This window comes from Triticum dicoccoides, chromosome 2B, assembly GCF_002162155.2.
Source record: "Triticum dicoccoides isolate Atlit2015 ecotype Zavitan chromosome 2B, WEW_v2.0, whole genome shotgun sequence".
NCBI lineage: Eukaryota > Viridiplantae > Streptophyta > Magnoliopsida > Poales > Poaceae > Triticum > Triticum dicoccoides.
Genome location: NC_041383.1, coordinates 397,079,553 through 397,095,168, shown reverse-complemented (window position 1 = coordinate 397,095,168; position 15,616 = coordinate 397,079,553).

Genomic DNA, 15,616 nt, shown 5'->3' with positions numbered 1-15,616 from the left:
ATATCCGTCGACGGTGGCATCTGGCTCCAGGGATCCACCATCTGGTTGCATCAACGGGAAAGAAGAAGGGGGAAAAGGGGTAGCAAAGCAACCGTGAGTACTCATCCAAAGTACTCGCAAGCATCAGATCTATACTAAGTATGCATTGGTATCAAAATGGAAGGTTTGTATCTGTGGACTGAACTGCGGAATGCCAGAATAGAGGGGGGAAGGCCTAGCCTATCGAAGACTAGCATCTTCAAGCAGCTCCGAGCATCTTGCAGCATGTAGGAGAGTAAAGAATAGCAGTTTATATTTAACAAAGATGTTGTAACATCAACACCCAGAGATCCTTCCTCGACTCCCTACGAGAAAGCAATCCCGGAGCCACATATCGATCACATATCAAGTATCCATTTCTAGTTGTATAAGATCAGGATATAAGTCTGAACGTCCATTACCGTGGACACGGTATTCGAACATATATCTTCCCTACAGGGGTGCATCACGTTACCCAACACGCTCGATCACTCTGGCCGGACACACCTTTCTGGGGTCAATGGCCTGCCTCGGAAGATCAACATGTTGCATCCCTACCTAGGCTCAGCAGAGAGGTCCCCGCCGGTCTACATCCTAAGCGCTCCGTGGTCTTGGGCCCATTGCCCGCAACACTCCGGATCATTGTGCGCAGGGTGAATACCAGCACCGCCTCGGATGGCCAGCCCGATCCGACCGTGCCGCAATCCAAATCGCAATCCAAATTCAAGATCAAACTAAAGTCCAAAATTCATATTTCTCAGACCTGTAAAATAAAATGTTCAAAGTGGGACAAATATTCCATAGCCAATTTATGGTGCTGACCCAACACTTTTGTAAAGTGTTTTAATGCCCTTTAATAATTAAAACCGCGGCTGAAATCAATCATTAAATGCCTTTCCATTTATGACAAATTCAAACAAACTCGAAAGCCTCCCAAACTTTTTGTGGATGTGCTAGATAATGCAAGGTATTTATGTGGCCAAGTCCCACTTTTTACAAAATACATTTGCTAGCTAAAAGAAAATGTAGAAAGAAAGAACAAATGAAGAGAAAAAGAAGAAAACAACAAGAGTCCCCCCAGCTCACTGGGCCTCAGCCCAGCTGGACCGCTAGCCAGCCCAACCCCACCCGGTCGATCAACTTGTTCCCCCGACCGTGCCGCTATAGGGACGGGTCGCCCCGGACCACCTCGCCGGCGCCGACGCCGGGAGGGGATAAGGGCACCACACCCCGACCTCCTTGGTCTCCCCACCTCCCCACTCACCCTCACTCACCTCGCCCCTCTCGCCTAGATACACCTCTCCCCCCTCTCTCGATATGGAGGAAGGATCGGCGCGCCCGTCGCCGTCTGCCTCGCGCCATCATGTCCACCCCTCGTCTCGCCAGCTTACCTTCAAGCGTCGTCGCGTTCGACTACGTCGACCTCGCACGCTGGATCGGGACGGAGCGCACCACAACGTCGTCTCATCCGCCTCCATTGCCGTCGATCTTCTCCAACGCCGGGCGCCAACGAGCCTCCCTCGAGCCGCCTTTTGCACACCTACAAGCTCCCGGTGAGCCGCACGTCCCCTCCTCCCTTTTCTCATCTGCTCCCGTTGCCGAACACCACTCGTAGCCGCCGTCGGACGTCGCCCCTGTCGACGTGATCACCGACCCATCTTCACGCCCCCAGCATCACCTCCCGCACCCCCGCTCCGGCCACCACCTGCGGTCACCGCCCCGCACGTGCCCGGTGGCCATGATCGCGCTCACGACGCGCACCTCGCCCAAACGCCGCCGCGCCTGCGCTCCCGCTCCATCCCGTGGCCTCTAGCTCCGGCCCGCCTCCTCTGTCGCGCCACTGCGCCCTCCCACGCTCATCGTTGCCCGCGGCAGTGGCTGAGGCCACGCCCGCTGGCGCCGGTTTGCGCGCCCGCCCCTCGCCGTGGCTCCGGCTAGCCGCGCCGGTGTCGCCCCTTGCTGCGGCCTCGCTCACCGTTTCACTCGCTCGGGTCTGCCCCCTCGGGCTCGCGCCCGCATCTGCTGCACAAGCATGCCCGCTACCCCCCCCCCGGGCCACTGACCAAGGGGCCCCACGCCCCTGTTGTAAAAAAATATTTTTTAAAATAAATAAATAAGTTAATTAATTAATTGAAAATTTATTTAACCTAATTAACCAAGGTTTAATTAGCTAATCATTGGTTTAATTGTAGACGATAATTAATTAACTAGACCTAGTCTATGACAGGGGGCCCTACCCCCTGTTGACCAGTCAAACATTGACTGGTCAACTGGGTCCCCCTGACCCACATGTCACCCTCTGGTACACTTATGTGTACACAAATCTGGGTGCACCTAGCATTTACTGTTGGGGAACGTAGTAATTTCAAAAAAAATCCTACGCACACGCAAGATCATGGTGATGCTTAGCAACGAGAGGGGAGAGTGTTGTCCACGTACCCTCGTAGACCGAAAGCGGAAGCGTTAGAACAACGCGGTTGATGTAGTCGTACGTCTTCACGGCCCGACCGATCAAGCACCGAAACTATGACACCTCTGAGTTCTAGCACACGTTCAGCTCGATGATGATCCCCGTACTCCGATCGAGCAGAATGTCGGGGAAGAGTTCCTTCAGCACGACGGCGTGGTGACGATCTTGATGTTCTACCATCACAGGGCTTCGCCTAAGCACCGCTACAATATTATTGAGGAGGACTATGGTGGAGGGGGGCACCGCACACGGCTAAGAGATCAAGAGATCAATTGTTGTGTCTATGGGGTGCCCCCCTCCCCCGCATATAAAGGAGTGGAGGAGGGGCCGACCATGGGGGGTGGCGCGCCCTAGGGGGGAGTCCAACCCCAACCGGGAGTAGGACTCCCCCTTTTCCTATTAGGAGAGGGAGAGGGAAGGAGGGGGGGGGGAGGGAAGAAGGAAAGGAGGGGCCGGCCCCCCTCCCAATTCTGATTGGGCTTGGGGGGAGGGGCGCCCCCTCCTTTGCTTCTTCTCCCTCCTTTCCACTAAGGCCCAATAAGGCCCATATACCTCCCGGGGGGTTTCAGTAACCTCCCGGAGCTCCGGTATTGTCCGAATCTCACCCGGAACCTTTCCGGTGTCCAAATATAGTCGTCCAATATATCGATCTTTATGTCTCGACCATTTCGAGACTCCTCGTCAAGTCCCTGATCACATACGGGACTCCAAACAACCTTCGGTACATCAAAACTCATAAAATCATAATAAAACTGTCAACGAAACCTTAAGTGTGCGGACCCTACGGGTTTGAGAACTATGTAGACATGACCGAGACTCGTTTCCGGTCAATAACCAATAGCGGAACCTGGATGCTCATATTGGCTCCTACATATTCTACGAAGATCTTTATCGATCAAACCACATAACAACATACATTGTTCCCTTTGTCATCGGTATGTTACTTGCCCGAGATTCGATCGTCGGTATCCAATACCTAGTTCAATCTCATTACTGGCAAGTCTCTTTACTCGTTACGTAATGCATCATTCCGTAACTAACTCATTAGCTACATTGCTTGCAAGGCTTATAGTGATGTGCATTACTGAGAGGGCCCAGAGATACCTCTCCGACAATCGGAGTGACAAAACCTAATCTCGAAATACGCCAACCCAACATGTACCTTTGGAGACACCTGTAGAGCTTCTTTATAATCACCCAGTTACGTTGTGACGTTTGGTAGCACACAAAGTGTTCCTCCGGTAAACGGGAGTTGCATAATCTCATAGTCATAGGAACATGTATAAGTCATGAAGAAAGCAATAGCAACATACTAAACGATCGGGTGCTAAGCTAACTGAATGGGTCATGTCAATCACATCATTCTCCTAATGATATGATCCCGTTAATCAAATGACAACTCATGTCTATGGCTAGGAAACATAACCATGTTTGATTAATGAGCTAGTCAAGTAGAGGCATACTAGTGACATTAAGTTTGTCTATGTATTCACACATGTATCATGTTTCCAATTAATACAATTCTAGCATGAAAAATAAACATTTATCATGATATGAGGAAATAAATAATAACTTTATTATTGTCTCTAGGGCATATTTTCTTCAGTCTCCCACTTGCATTAGAGTCAATAATCTAGATTACACAATAATGATTCTAACACCCATGGAGTCTTGGTGTTGATCATGTTTTGCTCGTGGAAGAGGCTTAGTCAACGGGTCTGCAACATTCAGATCCGTATGTATCTTGCAAATCTCTATGTCTCCCACCTAGACTTGGTCCCAGATGGGATTGAAGCGTCTCTTGATGTGCTTGGTCCTCTTGTGAAATCTGGATTCCTTTGCCAAGGCAATTGCACCAGTATTGTCACAGAAGATCTTCATTGGTCCCGATGCACTAGGTATGACACCTAGATCGGAAATGAACTCCTTCATACAGACTCCTTCATTTGCTGCTTCCGAAGCAGCTATGTATTCCGCTTCGCATGTAGATCCCGCCACGACACTTTGTTTAGAACTGCACCAACTGACAGCTCCACCGTTCAATATAAACACGTATCCGATTTGCGATTTAGAATCGTCCGGATCAGTGTCAAAGCTTGCATCAACATAACCATTTATGACTAGCTCTTTGTCACCTCCATAAACGAGAAACATATCCTTAGTCCTTTTCAGGTATTTCAGGATGTTCTTGACCGCTGTCCAGTGATCCACTCCTGGATTACTTTGGTACCTCCCTGACAAACTTATTGCTAAGCATACGTCAAGTCTGGTACACAGCATTTGCATACATGATAGAGCCTATGGCTGAAGCATAGGGAACATCTTTCATTTTCTCTCTATCTTCTGCTGTGGTCGGGCATTGAGTCTGACTCAACTTCACACCTTGTAACACAGGCAAGAACCCTTTCTTTGCTTGATCCATTTTGAACTTTTTCAAAACTTTATCGAGATATGTGCTTTGTGAAAGTCCAATTAAGCGTCTTGATCTATCTCTATAGATCTTGATGCCCAATATGCAAGTAGCTTCACCGAGGTCTTTCATTGAAAAACTTTTATTCAAGTATCCCTTTATGCTATCTAGAAATTCTATATCATTTCCAATCAACAATATGTCGTCTACATATAATATCAGAAATGCTACAGAGCTCCCACTCACTTTCTTGTAAATACAGGCTTCTCCAAAAGTCCATATAAAACCATATGCCTTGATCACACTATCAAAGCATTTATTCCAACTCCGAGAGGCTTGCACCAGTCCATACATGGATCGCTGGAGCTTGCACACTTTGTTAGCACCTTTTGGATCGACAAAACCTTCCGATTGCATCATATACAACTCTTCTTCCAGAAATCCATTCAGGAATGCAGTTTTGACATCCATTTGCCATATTTCATAATCATAAAATGCAGCAATTGCTAACATGATTCAGACAGACTTAAGCATCGCTACGGGTGAGAAAGTCTCATCGTAGTCAACCCCTTGAACTTGTTGAAAACCTTTCGCAACAAGTCGAGCTTTGTAGACAGTTACATTGCCATCAGCGTCAGTCTTCTTCTTGAAGATCCATTTATTCTCGATGGCTTGCCGATCATCGGGCAAGTCAACCAAAGTCCATACTTTGTTCTCATACATGGATCCCATCTCAGATTTCATGGCATCAAGCCATTTTGTGGAATCTGGGCTCATCATCGCTTCCTCATAGTTCGTAGATTCGCCATGGCCTAGTAACATGACTTCCAGAATAGGATTACCGTACCACTCTGGTGCGGATCTTACTCTGGTTTTGACCTACGAGGTTCGGTAGTAACTTGATCTGAAGTTTCATGATCAATATCATTAGCTTCCTCACTGATTGGTGTAGTTGTCACAGGAACCGGTTCTTGTGATGAACTACTTTCCAACAAGGGAGTAGGTACAGTTACCTCATCAAGTTCTACTTTCCTCCCACTCACTTCTTTCGAGAGAAACTCCTCTAGAAAGGATCTGAATTTAGCAACAAAAATCTTGCCCTCAGATCTGTGATAGAAGGTGTACCCAATAGTCTCTTTTGGGTATCCTATGAAGACACATTTCTCCGATTTGGGTTCGAGGTTATCTGGTTGAAGTTTCTTCACATAAGCATCGCAGCCCCAAACTTTAAGAAACCACAACTTTGGTTTCTTGCCAAACCAAAGTTCATAAGGCGTCGTTTCAACGGATTTTGATGGTGGCCTATTTAACGTGAATGCGACCGTCTCTAAAGCATAACCCCAAAACAATAGCGGTAAATCAGTAAAAGACATCATAGATCGCACCATATCTAGTAAAGTACGATTACGACATTCGGACATACCGTTTCTTTGTGGTGTTCCGGGAGGCGTGAGTTGTGAAACTATTCTGCATTGCTTCAAATGTAAACCAAACTCGTAACTCAAATATTCTCCTCCACGATCAGATCATAGAAACTTTATTTTCTTGTTACGATGATTTTCCACTTCACTCTGAAATTCTTTGAACTTTTCAAATGTTTCAGACTTGTGTTTCATCAAGTAGATATACCCATATCTGCTCAAATCATCTGTGAAGGTGAGAAAATAACGATACCCGCCGCGAGCCTCAATATTCATTGGACCACATACATCAGTATGTATGATTTCCAACAAATCAGTTGCTCACTCCATAGTTCCGGAGAACGGCGTTTTAGTCATCTTGCCCATGAGACACGGTTCGCAAGTACCAAGTGATTCATAATCAAGTGATTCCGGGCATTTGAGAAGGATTTGAGGTGTCCGGCTAGGTTGACCTTTTGTGACTGGGCTGCCGGCCCGAGTGTATGAGGGGATTTAAGGCGCGCCCGATTGTAGAGGCTCTTACCGAGATATTTTCGCTGATATTTCCACAAAATCATCATCTGTGTTTAGCGAGGAAGAATGTATTAGTTCTGGACGCTTCACAGTAGAGGTATCATGCCTGCATTTGAACAAAAACTCATTTGAGACAAAAACTTGTTCACTTCTGCTTCAGTAGATCTTCCTAAACACATCGATGGCTGAGATTATCCGATACCCTTTCATAATAAAGGGCAGGATGGTTCTTTTCAAAAGTACACCCGTGTAGAGACCTCCTGTGCGTGCCCTCCGTACGACTGGGCCGGCCCACCGACGGCAAGGCCACTTACTATTTAAAAGCGCGGTATAAAAATCGTGATAAAATGAGAGAAAGCATACACGACAAATCGGACCCCTAACCTCGTTCAACTAATTAGGCTTCTTACCACTAAGCTACACTGCCACTCCTGATGTTAAGAAGCACGAAACATATAAGGCACCGCTATGGTTCAGGTAGCGTAGCTTCAGACCTGGCCGGGTCTTTCTGCAGGTAGTTTCCTTCGAATCTGCATCAAGGAATCAATTTGTCCCGTTTATCTGCTTCCTAGAATTAATTGATCCCAAAAATTACAGTTGGTTGGAATGGAACGTTGGTCCAGCTTGCTTTCCTTGTCATCTGTTTCTCAAACTAATCAGACCCAAAGCAGACTCCCAAAACGAAGCCCTTATCTCATCTCCAATCAGAACCTTGGTGGCAGCAACAAATATGTCTTTATCTTTGTCATCACACGGGTTCCCCAAGTTTACCCAAGGCTTACTTGGATCCGTCCAAGCTCCCCACAACCATCGGATGCGAAGGGCAGTAGCAAATTTTTCCAAGTTGAGAATACCTAGGCCACCATGCATTTTAGATTTGCACACTTGCTCCCAGTTGATTTTGCATTTTCCACCAGAAACCTTGTCACAACCAGCCAAGAGATATGCACGCCGCAGGGAGTCGATCTTTTTCATGACCTCTACAGGGAGGCTTAGCACCGTCAAGTAATATATAGCAATCGCCGTTACAACCGACTTGACAAGCACAACCCTTCCAGGCGATGCGACGTGTTTGCCCATCCAAGGCGTAAGTTGAGCTGCAATCTTATCCTCGAGGGGTTGGAAGTGGATTCTATTTAATCTTTTGATCGACAATGGCAGACCAAGGTATTTCATAGGCAAAGATGATTGGTTATAAGGGCTTGAGGCAAGGAGATCCTCTATCCCCCTCCTTTTCGTCCTGGCGATCGATCCTGTACACCATATTCTCAAGAAGGTTACTGCCCAAGGAAAGCTGCACCCTCTTGGTGGTAACGCTATGACGATTAGGGCGTCCCTCCACGCGGATGACGCGGCTGTTTTTCTTGCTCCCATCAAAGCTGAAGTCAAGTTCTTTGTGGACACGCTGGCCCACTTTGAAGAGATTACATGCCTGCATACCAACTGCTCGAAAAGCCTAGTGGCCCCAATCCGATGTGACAACTTGGATCTGAATGATATCCTCCTCTTCTTCCCGGCCAACCGATCATCTTTCCCTATGAAATACCTGGGTCTGCCGTTGTCGATCAAAAGATTAAATAGAATCCACTTCCAACCCCTCGAGGATAAGATTGCAGCTCAACTTACGCCTTGGATGGGCAAACACGTCCCATCGCCTGGAAGGGTTGTGCTTGTCAAGTCGGTTGTAACAGCGATTGCTATATATTACTTGACGGTGCTAAACCTCCCTGTAGAGGTCATGAAAAAGATCGACTCCCTACGGCGTGCATATCTCTGGGCTGGTTGTGACAAGGTTTCTGGTGGAAAATGCAAAATCAACTGGGAGCAAGTGTGCAAATCTAAAATGCATGGTGGCCTACGTATTCTCAACTTGGAAAAATTTGCTACTGCCCTTCGGATTCGGTGGTTATGGGGAGCTTGGACGGATCCAAGTAAGCCTTGGGTAAACTTGGGGAACCCGTGTGATGACAAAGATAAAGACATATCTGCTGCTGCCACCAAGGTTCTGATTGGAGATGGGATAAGGGCTTCGTTTTGGGAGTCTACTTGGCTGAATGGTATGAGACCCAAAGACATAGCGCCAAATATTTTTGCGATCTCTGCAAGAAAAAATTGCACTGTCCAGAAGGCCTTACATAATAACACATGGGTCTCCAGAGTGCACATTGGTGGGAACCTTGATGTGAACCACATAGCCGAGTTTGTCAACCTTTGGAGTGAGCTATCACACATTCACCTCAACCCCGGCGTGGCTGATTCAATTTCCTGGAAGCTCACCAATGATGGCCAATATTCAGCGGCGACGGCATACCATGCACAATTTCTTGGCCTTATCGACTCAGATATGCCTCTTTTGGTCTGGAAGAACTGGGCTCCTCCCAAATGTAAATTTTTTGCTTGGTTGGCCATCAACAATAGGATCTGGACGACAGACCGGCTTCAGCGTAGGGGCTGGCCCAACTGTAACCTTTGCCCGCTATGCAAACAAACGCCAGAATCAGCAGCTCACCTTCTCTTCCAATGTCGTTACACGGTTAGAGTTTGGGGAATGATCAAAACATGGCTCGGTTTACATGATGTCCATCCTATAGATTGGGGAGGCATGGTTTCAGTCAAGGAGCGGTGGCGCAACATAGCTTCCGGGAGGTCACAATCTCGAAGGGCACTTCTTTCCCTTATGCTTCTTATCTCTTGGGAAATTTGGAAAGAGCGAAGTGCACGTGTGTTCCGCAGCACGGATATTCCGGTCGGGGTGCTTGTGACTTGCGTCAAAGCGGAAGCTTTGCTGTGGTGCCTTGCCGGGGCGAAATATTTGTGTAATATAATGCCGTGAGAGTGATGCTTGTAATCTGGTCTTTTGGCCAAGACTCTTAAACCTTCTTCTTATTCAATGAAAATGGCAAGCCTTTTGCCTTGTTTTTTTTAAAAAAGACCCACAAATCAAGCTACGACATATTCTCTTATTTTGTACTGGATAGAATTTTATTTCTTTCCTTCTAAAGTTAGCTCCCTATACATGTTACATTTGCTTCCATTGAATAAAGTTTTATGTCCAATGTAACTATTTGTTTATTATTATTTGTCCCGAAACAAACTGTTGTATCAATTTTCTATTATTTTCCATCAAGAAGCATATTTTACTTCTGGTGTTACTCGACCTCGTTACTTCTGACGCCATTGAACTTTGCTTCGATCTAAAGTGAGTCAATTTGATAGAAAATATGATTCCTTAATATTCATAATCTTGCTTTAGTCACACTGCTTTCATATATGCTTATGATATTTGCTCCATATTCATATAATGCAAAACAGCGACAATTTCTGATTTTTTCGTTTATTCATGTCTCTTTCTTTTTTGAACTTTAATATTTCTTTTTTAAACATGTTTAAAATTTTGAAATATTGTTTGAAAACCAAAAAATGTTCTTGTTTACAACTTTAAAATATATTCTAGATTGTTATTTGATGGATGTCGGAAATCAACGTGCTTTCAAATGGACCATTCTCGCCCTACCCAAACACCATCCATTGCATATGATCTATTTTTGGATATCCTTCAAATGAACCTAACTTTTGCAAGCAGGTGGGCATGCCCATGGTAGGAATCCATGCCCGGTTTGAACGATGTTCTACATCATATGCAAGTTGCAACATGTCCGGCCATTTATCGGCTTTTATAAGGGGGGAAATCTAGAAAATGCAAGACCTGTCGAATACCTAAACACTTTGGCATGGTGCTTTGAATTGGCCATACAAGGCCATGGAAAAAAATGAGGCCATTTAAGGGATGTCGACAAATGAGGTGCTCCCAAATGGAGACTTCTCGCCAACCCAAACATCCTTCATTCAACATGGTGTATTTTTGGACATCCTTGAAATGATCTCTACTTTTGCAAGCAGGTGCAAATGCCCATTGTAGGCATCATGTTAGGTTTGAACAATTTTCGACACCGATGCAAGTTGCGACATGTACAACCAATTATCGACATTTTTTCACCGGAAAAACTTCAAAAAATGCAAAACTTATAAAAAAATGAAACAACTTGGTATAGTGGCTTAAATTGGTCATATAATGCCATGAAAAGATGAAGCCATTTCAAGGATATCGAGAAACAACGTGCTCCCAGATGGAGCTTTCTGACCAATGCGAAGGCCCTTCGTTCAACATGATCTATTTTTCGACATCTTTGAAATGACCTCAACTTTTTTCAAGTAGGTGGACATGCCGATGTAGGAATTCATGCCAGACACCGATGCAAGCTGCGACACGTCCGACCATTCCTCGGCCTTTTTTCACCGGAAAAGCTCCAGAAAAGGCAAAACTTGTCGAAACCCCAATTAAATTTGTGTATGTGTATATCCTTGTTTTGCTTCAGTACATTTTATTTTGCAAAAAGTAAATGTTTCCATCAAACAGAAATATTGTTTTTGCTACATCAGAATATACTCACAATTTATTAAAATGCTACCACAGAGCATAGAAATAATGCTTCTATCGAGGCAAACAATATTTCTATCAATACGGTCAATAAATATGGAATAAATATGTTCTCATCACACCATAAAAAGGATGCTTCTACTGATAAAGAATAATGCTTCCATGCCACTTAAGCTTGTTGGGCTGCACAAAATGCATCTCGAATAACGAAATTCCTATTCTGATCCCGAGACCAAATGCACCCTTGTGAACTGTAAAACTTAAAAAAAATAGTAAACAAAATTAAAAAATCTGATTTTTTTTGGTTGTAAACTTCGACAAATTTTTTGCATGCCTGCAAAATTTGAGCATAAAATGACATTCGTGAAAGTCGTGACAAAAAAAAACAAAATTAGTACTTCAAAATGTTTATAAAACTAGCATTTTTGGAGCATTGATTTTTTTTTTGCCACGGTTTCCACGAATGTCATTTTGTGCTGAACTATGGCAAGCATATAGAGCATTTGTCAAAGTTTACAAAGAAAATTCATAATAATTATTCTCTTATATTTGTATGTGTGAAGCAAATCACAACTTACTAGATTTTTTTTATAATAAAGAAAATTTGGCGTGATTTATGGGAAGCAATTTCTGGCTAATGGTCAAGTACTACAAATCTTTTTTTAAGTACTATAAATCTACCATATGTTGATACGTACGTTCAATCAGGAAGCTAGAAAGCAACGAGAGGGTGCTTATGTAGCGGACGTGTTTAGCGGAACGATTAACTAGAGCAATGGATTAAGGATCGAGGATCCAAACCAATAAACCATGCGTGGGCCATATTAAAATATTGGACCTCTATAGTCTGATGGGCAGCCCGGTTTTTAACTAAGAGCAGTGTCATATCATAATGATCACAAGAATTAAGGTGGCCTGTTGGTTACCACTTTTCATACGATGGCTAGTGGTCTCGAGTCCGAAGCTAGGTTTGTGCGTATATTTTGAACTTTAATAGAAGAGAACAAAAGGGTGTTAGTGCGAGGAGGGATATATTATGCCTGTCTAAGGACCAAAGGATCTAGGCATCGAGGACCTTCAGATTATATAAGAGGGCATCTCCAACACCGATTTTTAAAACACTTGTATCCGTCCGGACCGTCCGAACCTGTTGCGTCATCCAACACGAGACTGTATCAATCCGTAGAGCGATACGGACGTATTTTCTTCCGCAAACCGGTGATAAATGTGGACGCCGCGTCCGAAGGAACTAACACTGGCCACTGCGCCGTGAAGCGGGTTGACCACCCCTTCGCTTGGACCTGGATGCGACTTTTTAGGTCGAGAGCCGGCGATGCACAGAGCCGCACCGCCCCCCCCCCCTCCTCGACCACCGCCCTTGATACGTCTCCATCATATCTATAATTTTTTATTATTTCATGCCAATATTATGAACCTTTCACATATTTTTCGCAACAATTTATATGGTTTATTGGACTTACATATTGATCGAGTGCCCAGTGCCAGTTCGTTTTTGTTGCATGATTTTTGTTTCACAGAATATCCATATCAAACGAAGTCCAAACGCGATAAAAAATTACGAAGAATTATTTTGGAATATATGTGATTTTTGCGAGGTGGAATCAACGCAAACGAAGGCCCACGGCCTCCACTACCCACCAGGGCGCGCCTGGCCCCCCTGACACGCGGTGGTGCCTTGTGGGCACCCCGTAAATCAGTTGGGGCTCTTTTTCGGGCGTAAGAAAGATAATTTATGGAAAAATCATGTAAAAATTTCAGCGCAATTGGAGTTACGAATCTCCAGAAATTTAAGAAACGGTGAACGACTAAAAAACGGGAGAGCGGAACAGAAGAGAACAAAGAGATAGATCCAATCTAAGATGGGCTCCTGCACCTCCACCGCAAAGGAGGCCATGGACCAGAGGTGAAACCCTCCTCCCATCTAGGGGGAGGCCAAGGAAGAAGAAGGAGGGGGCTCTCTCCCCCCTCTCCCTGTGGCGCCGGAGTGCCGCCAGGGCAAGGATCGTGACGGCGATTGTGACACCCCCGATTCAATCGTACACTAATCATACACGTAAATGCATACGATCAAGATCGGGGACTCACAGAAAGATATCACAACACAACTCTAGACACAAATCAAAATAATACAAGCTTTATATTACAAGTCAGGGCCTCGAGGGCTCGAATACATAGCTCGATACACAAGAGTCAGCGGAAGCAATAATATCTGAGTACAGACATAATTTAAACAAGGATGCCTTCAGAAGGCTAGCACAAAAGCAACAACGATCGAAGAGGCAAGGCCTCCTGCCTGGGACCTCCTAACTACTCCTGGTCGTCGCGGTCTCCACGTAGTAATATCCGTCGACGGTGGCATCTGGCTCCAGGGATCCACCATCTGGTTGCATCAACGGGAAAGAAGAAGGGGGAAAAGGGGTAGCAAAGCAACCGTGAGTACTCATCCAAAGTACTCGCAAGCATCAGATCTATACTAAGTATGCATTGGTATCAAAATGGAAGGTTTGTATCTGTGGACTGAACTGCGGAATGCCAGAATAGAGGGGGGAAGGCCTAGCCTATCGAAGACTAGCATCTTCAAGCAGCTCCGAGCATCTTGCAGCATGTAGGAGAGTAAAGAATAGCAGTTTATATTTAACAAAGATGTTGTAACATCAACACCCAGAGATCCTTCCTCGACTCCCTACGAGAAAGCAATCCCGGAGCCACATATCGATCACATATCAAGTATCCATTTCTAGTTGTATAAGATCAGGATATAAGTCTGAACGTCCATTACCGTGGACACGGTATTCGAACATATATCTTCCCTACAGGGGTGCATCACGTTACCCAACACGCTCGATCACTCTGGCCGGACACACCTTTCTGGGGTCAATGGCCTGCCTCGGAAGATCAACATGTCGCATCCCTACCTAGGCTCAGCAGAGAGGTCCCCGCCGGTCTACATCCTAAGCGCTCCGTGGTCTTGGGCCCATTGCCCGCAACACTCCGGATCATTGCGCGCAGGGTGAATACCAGCACCGCCTCGGATGGCCAGCCCGATCCGACCATGCCGCAATCCAAATCGCAATCCAAATTCAAGTTCAAACTAAAGTCCAAAATTCATATTTCTCAGACCTGTAAAATAAAATGTTCAAAGTGGGACAAAGATTCCATAGCCAATTTATGGTGCTGACCCAACACTTTTGTAAAGTGTTTTAATGCCCTTTAATAATTAAAACAGTGGCTGAAATCAATCATTAAATGCCTTTCCATTTATGACAAATTCAAACAAACTCGAAAGCCTCCCAAACTTTTTGTGGATGTGCTAGATAATGCAAGGTATTTATGTGGCCAAGTCCCACTTTTTACAAAATACATTTGCTAGCTAAAAGAAAATGTAGAAAGAAAGAACAAATGAAGAGAAAAAGAAGAAAACAACAAGAGTCCCCCCACCTCACTGGGCCTCAGCCCAGCTGGACCGCTAGCCAGCCCAACCCCACCCGGTCGATCAACTTGTTCCCCCGACCGTGCCGCTATAGGGACGGGTCGCCCCGGACCACCTCGCCGGCGCCGACGCCGGGAGGGGATAAGGGCACCACGCCCCGACCTCCTTGGTCTCCCCACCTCCCCACTCACCCCCACTCACCTCGCCCCTCTCGCCTAGATACACCTCTCCCCCCTCTGTCGATATGGAGGAAGGATCGGCGCGCCCGTCGCCGTCTGCCTCGCGCCATCATGGCCACCCCTCGTCTCGCCAGCTTACCTTCAAGCGTCGTCGCGTTCGACTACGTCGACCTCGCACGCTGGATCGGGACGGAGCGCACCACAATGTCGTCTCATCCGCCTCCACTGCCGTCGATCTTCTCCAACACCGGGCGCCAACGAGCCTCCCTCGAGCCGCCTTTTGCACACCTACAAGCTCCCGGTGAGCCGCACGTCCCCTCCTCCCTTTTCTCATCTGCTCCCGTTGCCGAACACCACTCGTAGCCGCCGTCGGACGTCGCCCCTGTCGACGTGATCACCAACCCATCTTCACGCCCCCAGCATCGCCTCCCGCACCCCCGCTCCGGCCACCACCTGCGGTCACCGCCCGCACGTGCCCGGTGGCCATGATCGCGCTCACGACGCGCGCCTCGCCCGAACGCCGCCGCGCCTGCGCTCCCGCTCCATCCCGTGGCCTCTAGCTCCGGCCCGCCTCCTCTGTCGCGCCACTGCGCCCTCCCACGCTCATCGTTGCCCGCGGCAGTGGCTGAGGCCACGCCCGCTGGCGCCGGTTTGCGCGCCCGCCCCTTGTCGTGGCTCCGACTAGCCGCGCCGGTGTCGCCCCTTGCTGCGGCCTC